General features: G+C 37.2%; 1 pseudogene; it reads right to left on the minus strand.

The window, feature by feature from the left end:
* Positions 1-9,642: 9,642 nt before the first annotated feature.
* LOC129621671 (olfactory receptor 7A17-like) lies at positions 9,643-24,221 on the minus strand (annotated as a pseudogene).
* Between the last annotated feature and the right edge of the window lie 1,217 nt (positions 24,222-25,438).

The raw sequence follows: 25,438 nt of genomic DNA on the forward strand, positions 1-25,438 counted from the left end.
TTGAGCATCTTTTCATGTGTTTGTTAGCCATCTGTATGTCTTCTCTGGAGAAATGCTGTTTAATTCTTTGGCCCATTTTTTGATTGGGTCATTTATTTTTCTGGAATTGAGCTTCAGGAGTTGCTTGTATATTTTTGAGATTAATTCTTTGTCAGTTGCTTCATGTGCTATTATTTTCTCCAATTCTGAAGGCTATCTTTTTCACCTTGCTTATAGTTTCCTTTGTTGTACAAAAGCTTTTAATTTTAGTTAGGTCCCATTTGTTTATTTTTGCTTTTATTTCCAATATCCTGGGAGGTGGGTCATAGAGGATCCTGCTGTGATTTATGTCGGAGAGGATTTTTGCCTATATTCTCCTCTAGAAGTTTTATAGTTTCTGGTCTTATGTTTAGATTTTTAATCCATTTTGACTTTATTTTTGTGTATGGTGTTAGAAAGTGTTCTAGTTTCACTCTTTTACAAGTGGTTGACCAGTTTTCCCAGCACCATTTGTGAAAGGGATTGTCTTTTCTCCATTGTATATTCTTGCCTCCTTTGTCAAAGTTATGGTGTCATAGGTACATGGATTTATCTCTGGGCTTTCTATTTTGTTCCATTGATCTATATTTCTGTCTTTGTGCCAGTACCATACTGTCTTGATGACTATGGCATTGTAGTAGAGCCTGAAGTCAGGCAGGTTGATTCCTCCAGCTCCATTCTTCTTTCTCTATTCGAGGTTTTTTGTATTTCCATACAAATTGTGAAATTATTTGTTCTAGCTTTGTGAAAAATACTGTTGATAGCCCGATAGGGATTGCACTGAATCTATAGATTGCTTTGGGTAGTATACTCATTTTCACTATATTGATTCTTCCAATCCATGAACACGGTATATTTCTCCATCTATTAGTGTCCTCTTTGATTTCTTTCACCAGTGTTTTATAGTTTTATATATATATATAGGTCTTTTGTTTCTTTAGGTAGATATATTCCTAAGTACTTTATTCTTTTTGTTGCAATGGTGAATGGAATTTTTTCCTTAATTTCTCTTTCTATTTTCTCATTATTAGTGTATTGGAATCCAAGGGATTTCTGTGTTGATTTTATATCCTGCAACTTTACTATATTCATTGATTAGGTCTAGTAATTTTTTGGTGGAATCTTTAGGGTTTTCTATGTAGTGGTTGATGTCATCTGCAAACAGTGAGGGTTTTACTTGTTCACTTCCAATCTGCATGCCTTTTATTTCTTCTTCTGTTCTGATTGCTGTGGCCAAAACTTCCAAAACTATGTTGAATAGTAGTGGTGAAAGTGAGCACCCTTGTCTTCTTCCTGACTTTAGAGGAAATGCTTTCAATTTTTGACCTTTGAGGATAATGTTTGCTGTGGGTTTGTCATATAGAGCTTTTATTATGTTGAGGTATGTTCCTTCTATTCCTGCTTTCTGGAGAGTCTTTATCATAAATGGATGTTGAATATTGTCAAAGGCTTTCTCTGCATCTATTGAGATAACCATATGGCTTTTATTTTCCAATTTGTTAATGTGGTGTATTACATTGATTGATTTGCAGATATTGAAGAATCCTTGCTTCTCTGGGATAAAGCACAGTTGGTCATGGTGTATGATCTTTTTAAGTGTTGTATTCTGATTGCTATAATTTTGTTAAGGATTTTTGCATCTATGCCCATCAGTGATATTGGCTTATAGTTTTCTTTTTTGTGTGTGTGGCATCTTTGTCAGGTTTCGCTACGAGGGTGATGGTGGCCTAATAGAATCAGTTTGGAAGTTTACCTTCCTCTGCAATTTTCTGGAAGAGTTTGAGTAGGATAGGTGTTAGCTCTTCTCTAAATTTTTGGTAGAATTCAGCTGTGAAGCCGTCTGGACCTGCACTTTGTTTGCTGGAAGATTTCTGTTTACAGTTTCAATTTCTGTGCTTGTAATGGGTCTGTTAAGATTTTCTATTTCTTCCTGGTTCAGTTTTGGAAAGTTGTACTTTTCTAAGAATTTATCCATTTCTTCCACATTGTCCATTTTACTGGCATATAATTGCTGATAACAGTCTCTTATGATCCTTTGTATTTCTGTGTTGTCTGTTGTGACCTCTCCATTTTCTTTTCTAATTTTATTGATTTGATTTTCCTTTCTTTGTTTCTTGATGAGTGTGGCTAATGGTTGTCAATTTTATTTATCCTTTCAAAGAACCAGCTTTTGGCTTTGTTGATTTTTGCTATGGTCTCTTTTGTTTCTTTTGCATTTTTTTCTGCCCTAATTTTTATGATTTATTTCCTTCTACTAACCCTGGGGTTCTTCATTTCTTCCTTTTCTAGTTGCTTTAGGTGTAGAGTTAGGTTATTAATTTGACTTTTTCTTCTTTCTTGAGGTATGCCTGTATTGCTATGAACTTTCCCCTTAGCACTGCTTTTACAGTGTCCCATAGGTTTTGGGTTGTTATTTTTTCATTTTCATTCGTTTCTAGCATATTTTGATTTCTTCTGTGTTTTGTTGGTTATTCAGCAGTGTGTTGTTCAGCCTCCATATGTTGGAATTTTTAATAGTTTTTCTCCTGTATTTGAGATCTAATCTTACTGCATTGTGGTCAGAAAAGATGCTTGGGATGATTTCAATTTTTTTTTTAATTTATGGCCCAAGGCTAGATTTATGACCCAGGATGTGATCTATCCTGGAGAAGTTTCCATGTGGGCTTGAGAAGAAGGTGAAATTCATTGTTTTGGGGTGAAATGTCCTATAGATATCAATTAGGTCTAACTGGTCTACTGTATCATTTAAAGTTTGTGTTTCCTTGTTAATTTTCTGTTTAGTTGTTCTATCCATTGGTGTGAGTAGGGTAGTAAAGTCTTCCACTATTAATGTGTTATTGTTAATTTCTCCTTTCATACTTGTTAGCATTTGTCTTACATATTGTGGTGCTCCTATGTTGGGTGCATATATATTTATAATTGTGATACCTTTTTCTTGGATTCATTCTTTGACCATTATGTAGTGTCCTTCTTTGTCTCTTTTCACAGCCTTTGTTTTAAACTCTATTTTATCTGATATGAGTATTGCTACTCCTGCTTTCCTTTGGTCTCTATTTGCGTGGAATAACTTTTCCCAGCCCTTCACTTTCAGTCTGTATGTGTCCCCTGTTTTGAGGTGGGTCTCTTGTAGACAACATATATAGGGGTCTTGTTTTTGTATCCATTCAGCCAGTCTTTGTCTTTTGGTTGGAGCATTCACCCCATTTACATTTAAGGTAATTATTGGTAAGTATGACCCCATTGCCATTTACTTAATAAAGTAAAGTTTGGGGTTTGAGTTTATACACCCTTTTTGTGTTTCCTGTCTAGAGAAGATCTTTTAGCATTTGTTGGAGAGCTGTTTTGGTGGTGCTGAATTCTCTCAGCTTTTGCTTGTCTGTAAAGCTTTTGATTTCTCCTTCATATTTGAATGAGATGCTGGCTGGGTACAGTAATCTGGGCTGTAGGTTATTTTCTTTCATCATGTTAAGTATGTCCTGCCATTCCCTCCTGGCCTGAGGAGTTTCTATTGAAAGATCAGCTGTTATCCTTATGGGAATCCCCTTGTGTGTTATTTGTTGTTTTTCCCTTGCTGCTTTTAGTATTTGTTCTTTGTGTTTAATCTTTGTTAATTTGATTAATATGTGTCTTGGGGTGTTTTGCCTTGGGTTTATCCTGTTTGGAACTCTCTGGGTTTCTTGGACTTGGGTGATTCTTTCCTTCCCCATTTTAGGGAAGCTTTCAACTATTATCTCCCCAAGTATTTTCTCATTGTCTTTCTTTCTGTCTTCTTCTGGGACTCCTATTGTTTGAGTGTTGGAGTGTTTAACATTGTCCCAGAGGTCTCTGAGATTGTCCTCATTTCTTTAATTCGTTTTTCTTTTTTCCTCTCTGATTCATTTATACCATTCTATCTTCTACCTCACTAATCCTATCTTCTGCCTCCGTTATTCTACTATTTGTTCTTTCCAGAGTGTTTTTGACCTCATTTCTTGCATAATTCATTATACATTGACTCTTTTTTATTTCTTCTAGGTCCTTGTTAATCCTTTCTTGCATTTTCTCAATCCTTGTCTCCAGGATATTTATTTGTGATTCCATTTTTATTTCAAAATTTTGGATCATTTTCACTATCGTTATTTGGAATTCTTTATGAGGTAGATTCCCTATCTCTTCCTCTTTTGTTTGATTTGGTGGGCATTTATCCTGTTCCTTTACCTGCTGGGTATTCCTTTTTCTCTTCATCTTGTTTATATTGCTGAGTTTGGGGTGGCCTTTCTGTATTCTGGCAGTTTGTGGAGTTCTCTCTATTATGGAGTTTCCTGACTGTGGGTTGGGTTGAACAGGTGGCTTGTCAAAGTTTCCTGGTTAGGGAAGCTTGTGTCGGTGTTCTGGTGGGTGGAGCTGTATTTCTTCTCTCTGGAGTGCAATGAAATGTCCAGTAAATGAGTTATGAGATGTCAATGGGTTTGGAGAGAGTTTGGGCATCCTGTATATTGAAGCTCTGGGCTGTGTTCCCGTGTTGCTGGAGAATTTGTGTGGTATGTTTTGCTCTGGAATTTGTTGGCCCTTGGGTGATGCTTGGTTTCAGTATAGGTATGGAAGCGTTTGATGAGCCCCTGTCAATTAATGTTCCCTGGAGTTAGGAGTTCTCTGGTGTTCTCAGGATTTTGACTGAAGCCTCCTGCTTCTGGTTTTCAGTCTTATTTTTACAGTAGCCTCAATTCTTCTCCATCTATACAGCAAAATTGATAAAACATCTAGGTTAAATACGAAAACTGTCTCCACAGTGAGGGCCACCCAGAGAGGTTCACAGAGTTACATGGAGACAAGAAGAGGGAGGAGGGAGAGAGAGGTGACCAGGTGGAGAAGAGGGGGAATCAAAAGGGGAGAGAGCAAGCTAGACAATAATCACTTCCCTATGTGCTCCCCACAATCTGGACTGCTCAGAGATGTTCACAGAGTTATACAGAGAAGAGAAGAGGAAGAAAGGAGACAGAGGTGGCCAGGAGGATAAAGGGGGAATCAAAAGGAGAGAGACACACCCAGCCAGTAATCAGTTCCCTAAGTATTCTCCACAGTCCTGAACACACAAAGAGATTCACAGAGTTAGGTAGAGAAGAGAAGGGCGAGGGAGGAGGTAGAGTCGACCTGGTGGAGAAAAAGGAGAGTCCAAAGTGGGAGAGAGCAGTCAAGTCAGTAATCTCGGTGCCAAGTAAAAATGGATACTCAATATTAGGTTCTTAAAGGTACAAAATTGATAATAAATACCAAAAAGCAAAGATTAAAAATCTAGAGTAGAAGTTGGATTTTCAAAAATTTAATATTAAAAAAAGTCACAAAAATTATAATATATTATGAAATTTGCTTTAAAAAATAGGGTCTCTCTTTTTTTTTTTAAGTAATAGTAGATTATAAAAATGAAAGTTGAAGGAGTAATAGAGAACTTAAAATTAAAAAAAATTTTAATTAAAGAATGGTAAATCCCATGGATGGAGGAGCCTGGTGGGCTGCAGTCCATGGGGTCACGAAGAGTTGGACATAACTGAGCGACTTCTCTTTCACTTTTCACTTTCATGCATTGGAGAAGGAAATGGCAATCCACTCCAGTGTTCTTGCCTGGAGAATCCCAGGGATGGGGGAGCCTGGTAGGCTGTCATCTATGGGGTCACACAGAGTCAGACACGACGGAAGTGACTTAGCAATAGCAGTAGCAGCAGTAAAAATATATCTAGGATTTTCTCTGGTGGTGTTGTGGGCAGTGTGGGGTCAGTTCATTTTCGGATAGTTCCTGGATCTGGCTTACATTTCTCAAGATCTATAGGCCCCTTCCTATGTCGTCAGTACTAACTACAGGGTTTTAATCTATTGCACCTGTCACTTCCAAGGAGGTTCCCTCTGTTTTAGTTTTTTCTGTTTGCTGGTCTCTTCAGTGTCTAATTTCCATCCTGACACAAGGGGACAGTGGTGGACACTTTTTTAGGCTCACTTGTGAGAAGTAACAGGCAGGAAGGCCAGCGGTCTCCAAACGGAGGAAGTAGCCTACAAGTGTCAGACATTTTTATCTCTCTTAAGCAGCAGGAGGAAACCAACTAGCGATATTTTTTTCCTTCTCTATATAAATTTAAAAGGAGGTTTCTCTTAAAATACTGTGTTGCCATAATGATACCTGGTTTCATCTGAAGTTAACTATTCTCAAACCTTGAGATAACCAATGCAGTTTTCTTACAGAAATGTCTGTCTTAAGCTATGCTAATGTGTCATGCATTTACCCCAAACTCTGTCTTCAAGTCAGTTCCGCCTCATGGCTCAGAACCTACTTGACAAACCAGTATGTTATACTCAGATATTGTTCTCCTAATCTATGTAAATGAAACTATTTTTATGGTAATCTGTCCTTCTACAAAATTCAAGTTAATCATTTTATGGCCTAGGATGAACCATTTGGTGCCAAGATTATCCCCAAATGCATCTTATTGGTGAAGGGCCTGGTGCCATTCTGAGTTTTAAGACATTCCTTTCTTTCATTAACAGACTGCTAGTGACTATATAAGATCCAGCTGAAAACTAGCAGGGGGGTACTTTTTCTGCCCCCTCTGATACCTATGTCAGAAGCTTTCACTATCTCCTTTATACTTTAATAAAACTATATTACATAAAAGCTCTGGGCGATTAAGCCTCATCTTCCAAGGAGTTTAATGAAATCCTATGACTCACAAGCTAAAACAACATTGCAAAATGTTTACATTAAAACCAGGGCTCCTTTTTGTGCACAAACCAATTATGGTATCAGTTTGCAGCCCAGAAATATAAATGGGAACCCCCAAATTTGCAATTTTAAGTCTCACTTATGGAGTGGACACACTGCCCAAGACCCTCTCCCAACTGGGACTCCAAGTTGCTTTTAATGAGGGAATTCTCAGTGCTGTTTAATTCTGATTGTTGGTTGGCCAAATGTGGTGATATATGTGCTGTTATGTCTCTCTATTGTTTCTATGTTTTTTTTCTTTTAATGACTGTACATTGAAATCAAATAATCTTATTTAAAAATTGATATTGTTTATCTGTGTGTAATGAGTGGTTTCTTTTGTTAACAAATCCATTGAACGTGAAACAATGTAAAAACTTCAGCAAAACAGCCATGGTGTCAATAATTTAATAGGATTGGCAGCCTTATAAGAATAGAAAGAGCTTTCTCTTTCTCTCTCCCTCGCTCTCTCTCTGTGTTTCTATACTCATGAAAAGGCCGTTTGAAGATGCAGCAAGAAAGCAACCACATGCAAGCCAGGAAGAGTGTTCTCATCAGAATCCAACCATTTTGGCACCTGATCTCAGACTTCTATCCTCCAGAAATGTGAAAAATAAATTCTGTTGTTTAAGCTGTCCAGTCTCTTGTGTTTGTTACAGCATCCCAAGCTGATGAATGCAATGTGTAGTGACCACTTGAGGAATGGCTGAGCAATCTCCCTTAGACAAATTCCCGAAGTGTTCTTCAATTTCTCAGCAAAGTATGTTTCCGTATTAGTCCCTGTCCTTTGATGAAGAGATATTATGGTGTAAGCAGTAAAGTCCTGTGTGCCCTGATTCTGGTTCTGACTCCTGGGAGAAGCTTTCTTTGTTTTCTCAGAGTTACACTTCAGGAAGAATTGTCTCCTATAGTAGAATGTCATCTATGTAAATAATCTCTCCCTGGCCAGTCAGTGGGTCTGAAGGCATGGGTACAATGTTGGTTTTACAGAGGGCCCAAGTTTAGATTTCCTCCAGGTTTTAAGCCAATTCTTTAAGGATGTGATTTCTTCCATCATGTCCTACTGAAATAGGTAACAAGAGGAAACAAATCTACTCTAGTGAAAATGCTTTAAGTCTGGCCAGTGCTCAGAGAAGACCTTTCAGGATACCTGTTGTTTTCACTTGTCACCCTTGACAGTCTTTCAAAAATATTTTTAAAAAAATGTCTTCACAAATACATGCATAGACAATGTACAATATTTCCATCTCCTCTGAAAAGTTCCTCATGGTTTTGTAGTTAGTATGTCCTAAGCCCCCACTTTGGCACAGGCACCACTGATCTTCTTCCAATCACCTTAACATTGATTTTGATTATTGTATACCTTCATAGAAATTGCTTCTCTTGGTGAAGTTTGAGGCATTACTCATTCAAAATAGATTTTTTTAATTCATTTAAATCGTTGTTTGTATTTCCCTGGTGGCTCAGATGGTAAAGTGTCTGCCTACAATGAGAGAGTCCCAGGTTCAATCCCTGTATCGGGAAGATCCCTTGGAGAAGGAAATGGCAACCCAATCCAGTACCCTTGCCTGGAGAATCCCATGGATGGAGGAGCCTGGTGGGCTACAGTCCATGGGGTTGCACAGAGTCGGACATGACTGAGCAACTTCATTTTATATCTATAGTTGGGTTATTTTTATTGCTTAGTAGATGTCATTGTTTGAATATATAATTTTTTATAATTATGTATCAATGGCTATTTCAGTTTTTCTTCCATTTTATCTACTATGAATAAGCTTGATATAAACATTTGTGACCAAGTCTTTGTGTGGACATGTTTTCATTTACCTTAAATGAAAACCTAGAAGCAGAATTGCTGAGTCCTACATATAAATATGTGGCCTTCCCAGGTGGTGCAGCAGTAAATAATTCACCTGCCAATGCAGGAGATGCAAGAGATGTGGGTTCAATCCCTGGGTCAAGAAGATTCCCTGAAGAGAAAAATGGCAACCCACTCCAGTATTCTTGCCTGGAAAATTCCATGGAGAGAGGACCCTGGAGGACTAAAGTCCCTTGGGTTGCAAAGAGTTAGGCATGACTGAATGACTAAGCAGGCACACATACCCTGTAAATATGTATACTTTTATAAGAAATAACCGATTTTTTTCAAAGGGTTGGTTCTTTTTGCCATCTTATGTAAATATATAAAAATTATACTAGTTTTCCACATCTCTGTATCATTTATTCATATTTTTGTGTAACAGATTCTCCCACAAAACTTAAAAAATGTACACACATCAATTATCTTAAAGTTTCTATGAGTCAAGAATCTGGACATAGCTTAGTTGGGTTCTCTGAGCCCTGGTCTCCCACAAAGCTGCAATCTACCTGTCAGTCATTGTAGGAAAGTACATACAGATTATTGTAAACTTCATCAGATGGTGACTCCAATTGTTCCTGTTGTGGATGTGATATAGTCACAAATTGGATTAACAGAAACCCTGGCCATTAGTGTACAGCCTCTGATATGTCAAATGATTTGTCATCAACAGAAGATCATATGAAGGACAGTTGCTTTCATCTGGTAGAGAAAGCGTTACACGATGATTCCTCCAGCGAGTTCTATACTATTTTAGCATTAAATTTTCTGTATTATATACTTCTGAAAACTTATGTGGTAGATTCTATTCCCCACACTGAATCCAGAGAATATAATAAGAGATGAAATTTTTAGAGAAAGTACAGGAAGAAGCCATTGCTTATAATATATGAAAAATGAAAGAAACTGAACTCTTTAAATAACTTAAGTTTCAGATTGTCTTTCTGGTCACTGATGATATTAATCATGATTTAGATCTTTTAGGGTTTCGAGAACTGTTACTCATGAAAAAGTCTCTATCTTCAGACAAATATTTCTCTTATACTGAGAATGTTTCTCTACTGAAGAGTGTTTTAAGGGCTTGCTTTATGTCTTTGTTTTTAAGAATGTAGATAAAAGGGTTCAGCATGGGTATGACCACAGTGTACATCACTGAGGCTATTGCAGTTGCCTCGGACTTTTGTGTGTCAGCAGAGCTAACATACACCCCATGGCTTGTACCGTAGAACAAGGAGACAGTTGAGAGGTGAGACACACATGTGGAAAATGCTTTATACTTACCTCTCATGGATGAAACTTTCAAAATGGAGGATACAATCTTAGAGTAAGAGAACAGGATACCAGGATACAATAACCAGAACTCCACTTGCAAAATACATCATCAGGTCATTAAGTAAAGTGTCAGAACAAACAAGCTGAACCACCTCATAAAGTTGGCCAAAAAAATGGTGAATTTCCAATTCTGTGAAAAAACAGAGTTACAAAATCATTAAGCCATGTAACAGAGAGTTGAGAAAACTCACTAACCAGGATGTCAGAAGCAGGAGGTCACAAAACTTCAGGTTCATGATGATCATATACTGCAATGGGTGACATATAGCTACAAACTGGTCATAAGCCATCACAGTCAAGAGGATGTTGTCTAATATCCCAAAAAGCATGAAAAAATGCATCTGTATGATGCAGCCTTCATAGGTGATAACTTGACTCTGAGTCTGGATGTTCCACAGCATCTTTGGGATGGTGTTACAGATGAAACAGATGTCTGGAAAAGATAACATTGAAGAGAAAGAAGTACATGGGTGTGTGGAGGAGGACATCAGTGATAATGGCCAAGCTGATGAGAAGATTCCCAATGAAAGATTCCCAATGAAAGGTACATGAACAGGAAGAGCCAAAAGAGGAGAGGCTGCAATAATACCTCTTCTGAGAGTCCCAGGAAGATAAACTCTGAAATACGAATTTGGTTTCCTGTAGCCAGTGAAACTGCAGAAATAGAAACAGGAACAATGCAAATTTAACTAAAAGAAGCCATCGAGATATTAACAGAGAAGGAAGCAAGATGTTTTTCAGTAGGTGAATGGATATGTAAACTTTGGCACATTCAAACAATGCACTATGGTGTCACTGAGTCTGCCTGCATTTGAAGCAGAGTGATAGGGTCAGCAGAAGTCTTCTATAGGATAAATCTATTAGTTTGCTTTCGTCTGAGAATGCCAGTTTTTAGTTCAAGTATCCTAATGAGGTAGCCGTGTCTAGGGATCTCAAGAATGAGCCAGACGTTAAGCAGGGAACTTTACAAGTCTTCTTCTATGTGCATGAAAAGAGATAGAAAATACAGAGAAGGAGAGAGAAATGAAATAGACAAAAAGGGAGGAAAAGAAACAAAAGACTGTATTCCACTGAAAGAAGAAGTGAGGGGGAATCACCTTCTTTGGGTGATAGCAGTATTGTACATCTATCTTATAGCTCCCTGAATGCCCCCAATAATAATAATATGCATACCCAACTAGATAAATGTTTTCAATCTTTATGACCTAAAATTATTCATAACCTCACACTACCATTTCTCCTCACACTACTATTTATTTGTATAAAGATCAATAAATAATTTTAAATACATATAGAAAAACTGATAGAAATAAAACAAAACATTTTAAAGCTTTTGTTTTTCAAAATCCAGTGACCTGGGAAAATGTTTTGATGGGTGAAACAGTTATTTTTTTTTTTTTAGACTTTATTGCTGAAATGATAGTGAATTCTAACAAAAACTTCAGAAAGAAATTATTTACATTCCCCATAATATTTCCAGAAAGCAGAAGCAGTTAGAATACTTCCTAACTCATTCTGTAAAGCCAGCCTTAACTAACAGAAAACTAGGTCAGCATATTACAGGAAAAGAAAACTACAGAACAATATAATTCACAAATATAGGTACAGAAGTCCTCAGCAAAATATTAGCAAATCAAAACAAGCAATAGAGAGAATTTTACACCAAGACCAAGAAGAATTTATTCCAGGTATGCAGGATAGGCTCAAAATTTGAAAATAAATGTAATCTATTCCTTCCTTCAGTTAACAATTAAGTTAACTTTAAATTTTGTTAATAATCTCATGTTAACTTTTTAAAATACTAAGTGAAAAAGAGAAAATCAATGTAATCAACCATGTCAAGAAGCTAATGAAGAGAAATTATATCAATTGATGTAGAAAGAGCAGTTGACAAAATCCAACAAACATTCATTAAAAAAAAAAAAAAAATCAGTAGATTGAGAATAGGAACTTCTTCAGTTTGGTAGAGAACATGCGACACAAAACCACTAAGATCCTCCTTGATGGTGAGAAAGTATCACAAAGACCATTCACAAAAATTATCTCAAAAGATATCATATACTCAAAACAAAAAAACTTAAGTCTTCTAGAAGAAATCACTGAGGGAAATCTAGAGTGTCTTAGGTTTCACAAGGAACTTTTATATACAGCACAAAAATAATAATTCATGAAAAAATAGGTTGCATTTCATTAAAATAAAAACTAAAAAACCTTCTGCTTTACAAAAGGCATTGTTAAGAGAAACAATAGATAAACCACAGTCTTTGAAAAAGTACATGAAAAAACTGTATCTAATAAAGGACTTGTATCCCCAAAATACATAGAACTCTTAAATTCACCAAAGAATCAAATAACAATTTAAAAATGGGCTAAAGTTCTGAAGGGCTTCCCAGGTGGTATTAGTGGTAAAGAACCCTCCTGCCAACACAGGAGACAAATGGGGGTTTGATCCCTGGGTCAGGAAGATCCCCTGGAGGAGGGCATGGCAACCCACTCCAGTGTTCTTGCCTGCAGAACCCCATGGACAGAGGAGCCTGACAAGCTACAGTCCATGGAGTTGCATAGAGTCAGACATGACTGAAGTGACATCCCACCCATGAACGCAAAGACCTCTCACCAGAGAAGAAACACTGATGGCAAGAAAGTTTCAGGGGAAATGCACAGCATCATTTATCATTTAGATAATTAGAATTTACAACAATGAGATACCAAAATATACCAATTAGAATGGCTCAAAACAAAACAAAAAAACTTGACATACCAATTACTGACAAGTAGTTGGAGCAACACAAACTCTCATTCATTGCTACTAGGATTAAAAAATAGCATAGCCATTTAGAAGGACAGTTTTGTAGATTCTTCTGAAGCTAAGTATAATCTCACCATACAATCCAGCAGTAGTACTACTAGGTATCTGCGTGCTTGTGTAGTTATTCAGTCATGTCCGACTCTTTGCAACTCCACGGACTGTAGCCCAGCAGTCTCCTCTTATCATGGAATTTTTCAGTCAAGAATAATGGAGTGGGTTGTCATTTCCTCCTCCAGGGTATCTTCCCAATCCAGGGATCAAAACCACGTCTCCTGCACCTCCTGCATTGACAGACAAGTTCTTTACTACTCTGACACCTGGGAAGCAGTACTAAGTTATATACCCAAGTAATCCAAAACTTATGCCCACACAAAATCTTCAATCATGAAAGCAGCTTTATTCATGGTCTCTAAAACTGAAAACAACCAAGATGCCCTCAATTAAGTAAATGTATAAACACACTGTGGTATGCCTGTACAATGTAATATTTCTCAGTGATAAAAAGAAACTAACAGCCCCCAAAAAGACATGAAAAAATCTTAAATGCTTGTTTTTTGATGAAAGAAGCCAAACAGAAAGTTTAAGTTTCTGTGACTCCAAGGAAGAAAGGGTTGAAAGGGTAAAAGAAAGGGATTTTTTGGAGCAGTGAAACTATTTTATAAGATACTGTAATTGTGAACATGTGACATTATGCATTTGCTAAAATGCATTAAACTTTACAGCACAAAGAGTAAACCTCAATGTATGCAAATAAAGACATCATTTAGAAGGTTCAGCGAATTCCAGGATGGAATGCAGACTGTGGGCAAAAATATTTAATTGTATTCAAATGAATGGAACACCTTCACTGAAGGAAGAGGGAGAAACAGTGGTGAACTAAGTAATATTGGAAATGAGTTCAGTTCAGTCTCTCAGTCGTGCCTGACTCTTTGTGACCCCATGGACTGCAGCACGCCAGACTTCCCTGTCCATCACCAACTCCCGGAGCTTACTCAAACTCATGTCCATAGAGTTGGTGATGCCATTCAACCATCTCAGCCTCTGTCATCCCCTTCTCCTCCTGCCTCCAATCTTTCCCAGCATTATGATCTTTTCAAATAAGGTGGCCAAAGTATTGAAGTTTCAGCTTCAGCATCACTCCTTCCAATATGAATGTTCAGGACTGAACTTCCCTTAAGATGGATTGGTTGGATCTGCTTGCAGTCCAAGGGACTCTCAAGAGTCTTCTCCAACACCACAGTTCTAAAGCATCAATTCTTCAGTGCTCGGGTTTCTTTATAGTCCAACTCTCACATCCATACATGACTTCTGGAAAAACCATAGCTTTGGCTAGATGGACGTTTGTTGGCAAAGTAATGTCTCTGCTTTTTTTATAGTAGAGATTATAAAATTAAAGGCAAAGGAATTGTACATAATTACTGTAATCAAGTTGATAAAGTTGTATTCCACCATAATGTAGATTACCAGTTATTATGCTTCTGTATGTGTATACTGTAACAGAACAATTTAGTGGATGATAGATGGGAAAACCCAGAATCTCAGTATTGCACTGGTGTTTACACATAAGAAAGGGGACTGGGTTGGAGTAAGCTTTATGCTAATAAATTTGAGTTAGAGACATAAATACACAGGCTATATATATAGATACATACACAGACTAGTATATGCCTTTCCTGGTAGTACAGTGGTAAAGAATCTGCTTGCCAATGCAGGAGACCTGGATTTAATTCCTGGGTCAGGAAGATCCCCTGGAGGAGAGCATGGCAACCCACCCCACTGTTCTTGCCTGAAGAATCTCATGGACAGAGAAACCTGGCAGGCTATAGTCCACAGGAGCCCAAAGAGTTGGAACAACTGAGTGACAAAACATGTATGCATGCACACAAGTTAGTATACACACATGTTGTTATTTAGTTTCTAAGTCATATCCAAATCTTTTGTTATGCCGTGGAGAGTAGCCCACCAGACTCCTCTGTCCATGGGATTTCCCAGGCAAGAATACTGGAATGGTTTGCCATTTCTTCCTCTAGGTCCTCTTCTCTCCCCAGGGAGTTAAACCTGTGTTCCCTACATTGCAAGCAGATTCTTTACCAATGAGCCATCATGGAAGCCAAGCACACATACATATATCTCCTTGTTTATCAACTAGAGGGCCCAAAGACTCCAGTAGAAACAAACAACTGGAGTCCAGATTTGTTTTTGTTTATTAGTTTGTTTTGGCTATGTTGCACAATATGTGGGATCTTAGTTCTGTGCCCAGAGTTCTCAGTTCCCCAACCAGGGATCAAGCTCCTTTGCACTGGAAGCTTTCAGTCTTAACCACTGAACCACCAGGAAAGTCCCAGATCTTGATTTCTAATACAACTCACCAATAGAATGAACCAGGACTTCTTGGAGGAATGACTATTTTTAAGCCTGGAGCTGGAAATATGCAAGATGAGCCTGGATCTACCTATTACTGCTTTAATTTTCGTTTGTATAACAGACTATTACTTTAAAAAAAAAAAAAAGAGAGAGAGAGAGAGACCCTATTTTTTTAAGCAAACTTCATATATATATTGATTTTATGATTTTTGTGACTTTTTTTTCCTTTAATATTGTATTTTTTAAAATCCAACCTCTACTCTAGATTTTTAATCTTTGCTTTTTGGTATTTGTTATTTGTTAGCAATTTTGTACCTTTAAGAACCCAATCTTCAGTACCCATTTTTACTTGGGAATGAGATCACTGGCCTGATTGCTCTCTCCCCCTTTGGACTCTCCTTTTCTCCACCAGGTCGCCTCTATCTCTCTCCTCCCTCTTCTCTTCTCCATGTAACTCTGTGTACGTCTTCAGCTGTCCCTCACTGGAGAAACGTTTTATCATTAACCTAGATGTTTATCAACAGTGCTGTATAGATGGAGAAGTCTTGAGGCTACTGTAAAAATAAGACTGAAAACCAGAAGCAAGAGGCTTACGTCCAAATCCTGAGAACACCAGAGAACTCCTGACTCCAGGGAACATTAATAGACAGGAGCTCATCAAACGCCTCCATACCTACACTGAAACCAAGCACCACACAAGGGCCAACAAGTTCCAGAGCAAGACATACCACGCAAATTTTCCAGCAACACAGGAACATAGCTCTGAGCTTCAATATACAGGCTGCCCAAAGTCACTCCAAAACCATAGACATCTCATAACTCATTACTGGACACTTCATTGCACTCCAGAGAGAAGAAATCCAGCTCCACCCACCAAAACACCGACACAAGTTTCCCTAACCAGGAAACCTTGACAAGCCACCCGTACAACCCCACCCACAGCAAGGAAACTCCACAATAAAGATAACTCCACAAACTGCCAGAATACAGAAAGGCCACCCCAAACACAGCAATATAAACAAGATGAAGAGACAGAGAAATACCCAGCAGGTAAAGGAACAGGATAAATGCCCACCAAACCAAACAAAAGAGGAAGAGATAGGGAACCTACCTCATAAAGAATTCCAAATAATGATAGTGAAAATGATCCAAAATCTTGAAAATAAAATGGAATCACAGATAAATAGCCTGGAGACAAGGATTGAGAAGATGCAAGAAAGGTTTAACAAGGGCCTTGAAGAAATAAAAAAGAGTCAATATATAATGAATAATGCAATAAAGGATTTCAAAAACACTCTGGAGAGAACCAATAGTAGAATAACGGAAACAGAAGATAAGATTGGTGAGGTAGAAGATAGAATGGTAGAAATAAATGAATTAGAGAGGAAAAAAGAAAAATGAATTAAAAGAAATGAGGACAATCTCAGAGACCTCTGGGACAGTGTTAAATGCCCCAATATTTGAATCATAGGAGTTCCAGAAGAAGAAGAAAAAAAGAGAGACCATGAGAAAATACTTGAGATAATTGCCGAAAACTTCACTAAAATGGGGAAGGAAATAATCACCCAAGTCCAAGAAACCCAGAGAGTCCCAAACAGGAAAACCCAAGAGAAACACTCCAAGACACATATTAATCAAATTAACAAAGATCAAACACAAAGAACAAATATTAAAAACATCAAGGGAAAAACAACAAATAACACAAACAGGGATTCCCATAAGGATAACAGCTGATATTTCAATAGAAACTCTTCAGGCCAGGAGGGAATGGCAGGACATACTTAAAGTGATGAAAGAAAATAATCTACAGCCCAGATTACTGTACCCAGCCAGGATCTCATTCAAATATGAAGGAGAAATCAAAAGCTTTACAGACAAGCAAAAGCTGAGAGAATTCAGCAACACCAAACCAGTTCTCGATATTCTCTAGACAGGAAACACCAAAAGGGTGTATAAACTCGAACCCAAAACAATAAAGCGAATGGCAATGGGATCATACTTATCAATAATTACCTTAAACATAAATGGGTTGAATGTCCCAACCAAAAGACAAAGACTGACTGGATGGATACAAAAACAAGACCCTTTTATATGTTGTCTAAAAGAGACCCACCTTGAGACAAGGGACACATACAGACTGAAAGTGAAGGGCTGGGAAAAGGTATTCAACACAAATCGAGACTAAAGGAAGCAGGAATAGCAATACTCATATCAGATAAAATAGACTTTAAAACAAAGGCTGTGAAAAGAGACCAAGAAAGACACTACATAATGATCAAAAGGTCAATACAGGAAGAAGATATCACAATTATAAATATATATGCACCCAACAGGAGCACCACAATATGTAAGACAAATGCTAACAAGTATGAAATGGGAAATAACAATAACAAAATAATAGTGGGAGGCTTTAATACCCCACTCACATCTATGGATAGATCAACTAAACAGAAAATTAACAAGGAACCACAAACTTTAAATGATACAATACACCAGTTAGACCTACTTGATATCTATAGGACATTTCACCCCAAAACAATGAATTTCACCTTTTTCTAAGCGCACAGAGAAATTTCTCCAGGATAGATCACATCCTAGGCCATAAATCTACACTTGGTAAATTAAGAAAAAAATAATAAAAATGAAATCATTCCAAGCATATTTTCTGACCACAATGCAGTAAGATTGGATCTCAATTACATGAGAAAAAATATTAAAAATTGCAACATATGGAGGCTGAACAACATTTGTCTTCACTTGTCTTCCTGAAAGCATTCTGATGAATAACCAACAAATCACAGAAAAATCAAAAAAGAAATCAAAATATGCATAGAAATGAATGAAAATGAAAACTCAAAAACCCAAAACCTATGGGACACTGTAAAAGCAGTGCTAAGGAGAAGATTCATAGCAATATAGGCATACCTCAAGAAACAAGAAAAAAGTCAAATAAATAACCTAACTCTACACCTAAAGCAACTAGAAAAGGAAGAAATGAAGAACCCCAGGGTTAGTAGAAGGAAAGAAACCTTAAAAATTAGGGCAGAAATAAATGCAAAAGAAACAAGAGAGACCATAGCAAAAATCAACAAACCAAAAGCTGGTTCTTTGAAAGGATAATACAGTTATGTAAAGTTTAAAAATAAAATAAAATTAAAAAAAATAAAATAAAATAAAATTGACAAACCATTAGCCAGATTCATCAAGAAAAAAAGGGATAAAAATCAAATCAATAAAAGTAGAAAAGAAAATGGAGAAATCACAACAGACAACACAGAAATAAAAGGATCACAAGACACTACTATCAGCAATTATATGCCAATAAAATGGACAACTTGGAAGAAATGGGCAAATTCCTAGAAAAGCACAACTTTCCAAACCTGAAAGGCAAGAAATAGAAAATCTTAACAAACCCAACACAAGCACGGAAACTGAAACTGAAAACAGAAACCTTCCAGCTAACAAAAGTCCAGGTCCAGATGGCTTCACAGCCAAATTCTACCAAAAATTTAGAGAAGAGGTAACACCTATCCTAACTCAAACTCTTCCAGGAAATTGCAGAGGAAGGTAACTTCCAAACTCATTCTATGAGGCCACCATCACCCTAATACCAAAACCAGACAAAGATGCCACAAAAAAAGAAAATTACAGGCCAATATCACTGATGAGCATAGATGCAAAAATCCTTAACAAAATTCTAGCAATCAGAATCCAACAACACATAAAAAAGATCATACATCATGACCAAGTGGGCTTTATCCCAGGGAGGCAAGGATTCTTCAATATCCACAAATCAATCAATGTAATACACCACATTAACAAATTGAAACATAAAAACCATATGATTATCTCAATAGATGCAGAGAAAGCCTTTGACAAAATTCAACATCCATTTATGATAAAAAAAAAAAAACTCTCCAGAAAGCAGAAATAGAAGGAACATACCTCAACATAATAGAAGCTATATATGACAAACCCACAGCAAACATTATCCTCAATGGTGAAAAATTGAAAGCATTTCCCCTAAAGTCGGGAACAAGACAAGGGTGCCCACTCTCACCACTACTATTCAACATAGTTTTGGAAGTTTTAGCCACAGCAATCAGAGAGAAAAATAAATAAAAGGAATCCAAATTGAAAAAAAAGGAGTAAAACTCTCACTGTTTGCAGATGACATGATCCTCTACATAGAAAACCCTAAAGACCCCACCAGAAAATTACTAGAACTAATCAATGAATATAGTAAAGTTGAAAGATATAAAATCAACACACAGAAAGCCCTTGCATTCCTATACACTAATAATGAGAAAATAGAAAGAGAAATTAAGGAAACAATTCCATTCACCATTTCTATGAAAACAATAAAATACTTAGAAATATATCTACCTAAAGAAACTAAAGACCTATATGTAAAAAACTATAAAACATTGGTGAAAGAAATCAAAGAGGACACTAATAGATGGAGAAATATACCATGTTCATGGATCAGAAGAATCAATATAGTAAAAAAGAGTATACTACCCAAAGCAATCCATAGGTTCTATACAATCCCTATCAGGCTACCAACGGTATTTTTCACAGAGCTAGAACAAATAATTTCATAATTTTTATGGAAATACAAAAAACCTCAAATAGCCAAAGCAATCTCGAGAAAGAAGAATGGAACTGGAAGAATCAACCTGCCTGACTTCAGGCTCTACTACAAAGCCACAGTCATCAAGACAGTATGGTACGGGCACAAAGACAGAAGTATAGATCAATGGAACAAAATAGAAAGCCCAGAGATAAATCCATGCACCTATGGACACCCTATCTTTGACAAAGGAGGCAAGAATATACAATGGAGAAAAGACAATCTCTTTAACAAGTGGTGCTGGGGAAACTGGTCAACCACTTGTAAAAGAATGAAACTAGAACACTTTCTAACACCATACACAAAAATAAACTCAAAATGGATTAAAGATCTAAACATAAAACCAGAAAATATAAAACTCCTAGAGGAAAACATAGGCAAAACACTCTCTGACATAAACCACAGCAGGATCCTCTATGACCCACCTCCCAGAATATTGGAAATAAAAGAAAAAATAAACAAATGGGACCTCATTAAACCTAAAAGCTTCTGCACAACAAAGGAAACTATAAGCAAGGTGAAAAGACAGCCTTAAGAATGGGAGAAAATAATAGCAAATGGAACAAATGACAAAGAATTAAACTCAAAAATATACAAGCAACTCCTGTAGCTCAATTCCAGAAAAATAAATGACTCAATTAAAAAATGGGCCAAAGAACTAGAAAGACATTTATACCAAGAAGACATACAGATGGCTAACAAACACATGAAAAGATGCTCAACATCACTCATCAGAAAAATACAAACCAAAACCACAATGAGGTACCATTTCACGCCAGTCAGAATGGCTGTTATCCAAAAGTCTACAAGCAATAAATGCTGGAGAGGGTGTGGAGAAAAGGGAACCCTCTTACACTGTTGGTGGGAATGAAAACTACTACAGCTACTATGGAGAACAGTGTGGAGATTCCTTAAAAAACTGGAAATAGAACTGCCATATGACCCAGCAATCCCACTGCTGGGCATACACACCAAGGAAAACAGAATTCAAAGAGACATGTGTAACCTAATGTTCATCACGGCACTGCTTATAATAGCCAGGGCATAGAAGCAACCTAGATGTCCATTAGCAGATGAATGGGTAAGAAAGCTGTGGTACATATACATAATGGAGTATTACTCAGCCATTAAAAAGAATACATTTGAATCAGTTCTAATGAGGTGGATGAAACTGGAACCTATTATACAGAGTGAAGTAAGCCAGAAAGAAAAACACCAATACAGTATACTAATGCATATATATGGAATCTAGAAAGATGGTAATGATAACGCTGTATGCAAGACAGCAAAAGAGACACAGATGTATAGAACAGTCTTTTAGACTCTGAGGGAGAGGGTGAGGGTGGGATGATTTGGGAGAATTGCATTGAAACATGTAAAATATCATAGGTAAGGTGACTCACCAGTCCAGGTTCAATGCATGATACAGGATGCTCAGGGCTGGTGCACTGGAAAGACCCAGAGGGATGGTATGGGGAGGGAGGTGGGAGGGGGGTTCAGGATGGGGAACACATGTACACCCATGGCGGATTCATGTTGATGTATGGCAAAACCAATACAATATTGTAAAGTAATTAGCCTCCAATTAAAATAAATAAAATTATATTTTTAAAAAACTCTAAAATTTACAATTAACTCCTATAAACTCAATACTTTACTCAATTCTACATTTTCATGACTGTAAAAAGAAAACAAATACAACCAAATGGAGAATTGAGTAAAGTATTGTTTCACAGAAGATATGCAAATGATCAATACGTGTATAAAGGTGTGTGAAACATTGTTCAGATTAGATCAGATCAGTTGCTCAGTCGTGTCCTACCCTTTGCGACCCCATGAATCGCAGCACGCCAGGCCTCCCTGTTCTTCTCCAGCTCCCGGAGTTCACTGAGACTCACGTCCATCGAGTCAGTGATGCCATCCAGCCATCTCATCCTCTGTCGTCCCCTTCTCCTCCTGCCCCCAATCCCTCCCAGCATCAGAGTCTTTTCCAATGAGTCAACTCTTCGCATGAGGTGGCCAAAGTACTGGAGTTTCAGCTTTAGCATCATTCCTTCCAAAGAAATCCTAGGGCTGACCTCCTTCAAAATGGGCTGGTTGGATCTCCTTGCAGTCCAAGGGACTCTCAAGAGTCTTCTCCAACACCACAGTTCAAAAGCATCAATTCTTCAGCACTCAGCCTTCTTCACAGTCCAACTCTCACATCCATACATGACCACTGGAAAAACCATAGCCTTGACTAGAAGAACCTTTGTTGGCAAAGTAATGTCTCTGCTTTTGAATATGTTATCTAGGTTGGTCATAACTTTCTTTCCAAGGAGTAAGCGTCTTGTAATTTCATGGCTGCAGTCAACATCTGTAGTGATTTTGGAGCCCAGAAAAATAAAGTCTGACACTGTTTCCACTGTTTCCCCATCTATTTCCCATGAAGTGATGGGACCGGATGCCATGATCCTAGTTTTCTGAATGTTGAGCTTTAAGCCAACTTTTTCACTCTCCACTTTCACCTTCATCAAGAGGCTTTTTAGTTCCTCTTCACTTTCTGCCATCAGGTTGGTGTCATCTGCATATCTGAGGTTATTGATATTTCTCTCGGCAATCTTGATTCCAGCTTGTGCTTCCTCCAGCCTAGCATTCCTCATGATGTACTCGGCATATAAGTTAAATAAGCAGGGTGACAATATACAGCCTTGATGTACTCCTTTTCCTATTTGGAACCAGTCTGTTGTTCCATGTCCAGTTCCAACTGTTGCTTCCTGATCTGCATACAGGTTTCTCAAGAGGCAGGTCAGGTGGTCTGGTATTCCCATCTCTTTCAGAATTTTCCACAGTTTATTGTGATCCACATGGTCAAAGGCTTTGGCATAGTCAATAAAGCAGAAGTAGATGTTTTCCTGGAACTCTCTTACTTTTTCCATGATCCAGCAGATGTTGGCAACTTGATCTCTGGTTCCTCTGCCTTTTCTAAAACCAGCTTGAACATCTGGAAGTTCACGGTTCACGTATTGCTGAAGCCTGTCTTGGAGAATTTTGAGCATTACTTTACTAGCGTGTGAGATGAGTGCAATTGTGCAGTAGTTTGAGCTTTCTTTGGCACTACTTTTCTTTGGGATTGGAATGAAAACTGACCTTTTCCAGTCCTGTGGCCACGCTGAGTTTTCCAAATTTGCTGGCATATTGAATGCAACACTTTCACAGCATCATCTTTCAGGATTTTAAATAGCTCAACTGGAATTCCATCACCTCCACTAGCTTTGTTCATAGTGATGCTTTCTAAGGCCCACTTGACTTCACATTCCAGGATGTCTGGCTCTAGGTCAGTGATCACACCATCGTGATTACCTTGGTCGTGAAGATCTTTTTTGTACAGTTCTTCTGTGTATTTTTGCCACCTCTTCTTAATATCTTCTGCTTTGTGATAGTAGATAATAACTATTAAAGGGAGACTAGATCAGGGTAGGAATGGATCATATATGTCCTGTGTTTTGGGTTTATTTTTTCAACCAAAATTTATTCATGTCTTTGCTATCAAAAATATTTTTTTCAATTTAAATAATGCAAGAATATAGCTACTGAAAAGCACCATTTAATGCATGACATACCTCAACTCTGTGTGTGCTCTGCCAAATTCCTTATGCATACAGAATATCAGATACCTTTTTCTTAAATTGCAATTTATAACTCAATAACCATTGAACTTTTACCAGTAAGGGAGCAAGACTTATTGTGGTGCAACCTCATGGACCATTATTAAATGTTCAACTCAAAATATTTGAACGCTGATGCTTGAGTTGTCTCACAAATCTTTATCCCATCTCCAAACTCACACAAGTGTGATGAAAAAAGAAAGATACAAGTGCTTGAAAGAAATACACAAAAGAGTCTTTATTTGCAGAGGGCAAGTTGTCTATCAAAGAAACTTCACATAGTTTATTGAAAAATATTGAGTTCTACATATATAGCAAGATCAACTTGCAAAATGCAATGTTATTTCTGTCTAAAGAAAAAACAATTTTAAAATACTATAGGAAAATTGTTTGAAATTTAAGAATAATACTAGGAATAATCCTCCAAGAATGCATGAAGTTCTTAAGCAGAAAACTGGAAAGTATAATTGAAAGAAATCATAAGCTACATAGGGTGTTATATTGGAGGGGTTGGGAAATCTCAGTTTTATAAGGAATCTATTACCTCCAAATTAATCTACAGAGCCAGTTCAATCAAAATCAAAGTCCCAAGACATTTTTTTATGGAACTTACTAATGTTTATATAGTATAAAAAATGTTTATATAGTATAAAAAATGTGAAAGAGGAAATAGCACAGTTGTAAAGAATGACATTTATCAATTGTTATTTCTTACCCTTTGCTTTGTCTTGGTCAAGCTTGAAACAAGTGTTTCTCTTTTTCCCACAGGTCTCTGAACTAAGTTTATCCACAAGCCTGAGTAAGAACCAAAATAAAGTAGAACATGCCTTCATTTTTAACTTCTCCTGGGAAATGGCTGATCACATTAAAATCAATTTCCTGTCACAAACTGAGGATGATTTCCCCTTACTTGTCCAGCTTCCCCTTCCAAAAATTAAGTTTATCTCTGCCTGCTTCCTCCTTTACACTATAAAAGAAAAACTTTTTTCAGTATGATTTTGAGATCCTCACAGATTTCTGAGATCAGAGCATTCTCCCTATTACAATAGACTTTCTGATGAAACTCTATTCTTATCCAACCAGATTCACACATTTAACAGGAAATACAGAAATTTGCTTCATAGCACTTATAAAAACAAAACTAAAGCATTTTAACTGTGTTACTGGTCTGGAAATGGGAAAATGTATTCATGAAACAAATAACAAATACACCATGTATAGAAATTTAATGTTCGGTAGATATGATATTTCAAATCAATGTATGGAAGATGGCATGTGAAGTCAGGAAAGTCACAATAACTCCTGCAATAAATCACATCAAGATAGCAGGTTATTTATTCAGGAAAAATTATTGAATGAACAAATTCCAAGTATACTAACAATCTACCAAATAAACATTGGAAGATGAAGAACAATGCCCTAGGCAAGGCTAAAGCAAAATCCACATAGTAAATAATTGAAAACTAGACCAAAATAAAAGTTTGTAACGACATAGCTGTCAATTTCATCTTACTTCAATTGGAATGAGGATGATGTTTACCCTGTTTACTATCAACGTGAGCACAGACATGCAGCATCATCAAGTGAGCCTGATGTTCACAGATAACTCCTATCTGCAGAGGTCAGAAAATGTGCAGTGAATAGAGTGTGAAAGTCATCTTGGACCCATTGCACAGCATTCAGCTTTTTGATAGGTGCATTCTTAGTATCTGGCTTTCCTGCCAACATAGTTACTGATTCCCATCACTGGAGGCAGCTGTGAGCTAGACAGGTCCATCAGCAATCAAATCCCAGTTTAGAAGGAGTGACTTGACGGTATCTGGTTAATAATGCCTTTGTTCTTCATGTTCCTGGGGCTCCTACTATGGGTAGAAGACCAGCTGAATTCAAAGAGAATACAACTGTGACTTATACACATATTTTCATTTTAAAAAACTGCATTTGAAAGGAGTAACCTCACCTTAATTTCTTTGTTAAAACACTATTTGGTGTTACTGAGCTTGCTTTTCTTCATTCTTTTATCCCAGTGAAAATGGATGATCTTGCTCTA

This window comes from Bubalus kerabau, chromosome 1 (assembly GCF_029407905.1).
Source record: "Bubalus kerabau isolate K-KA32 ecotype Philippines breed swamp buffalo chromosome 1, PCC_UOA_SB_1v2, whole genome shotgun sequence".
Taxonomy (NCBI): Eukaryota; Metazoa; Chordata; class Mammalia; order Artiodactyla; family Bovidae; genus Bubalus; species Bubalus kerabau.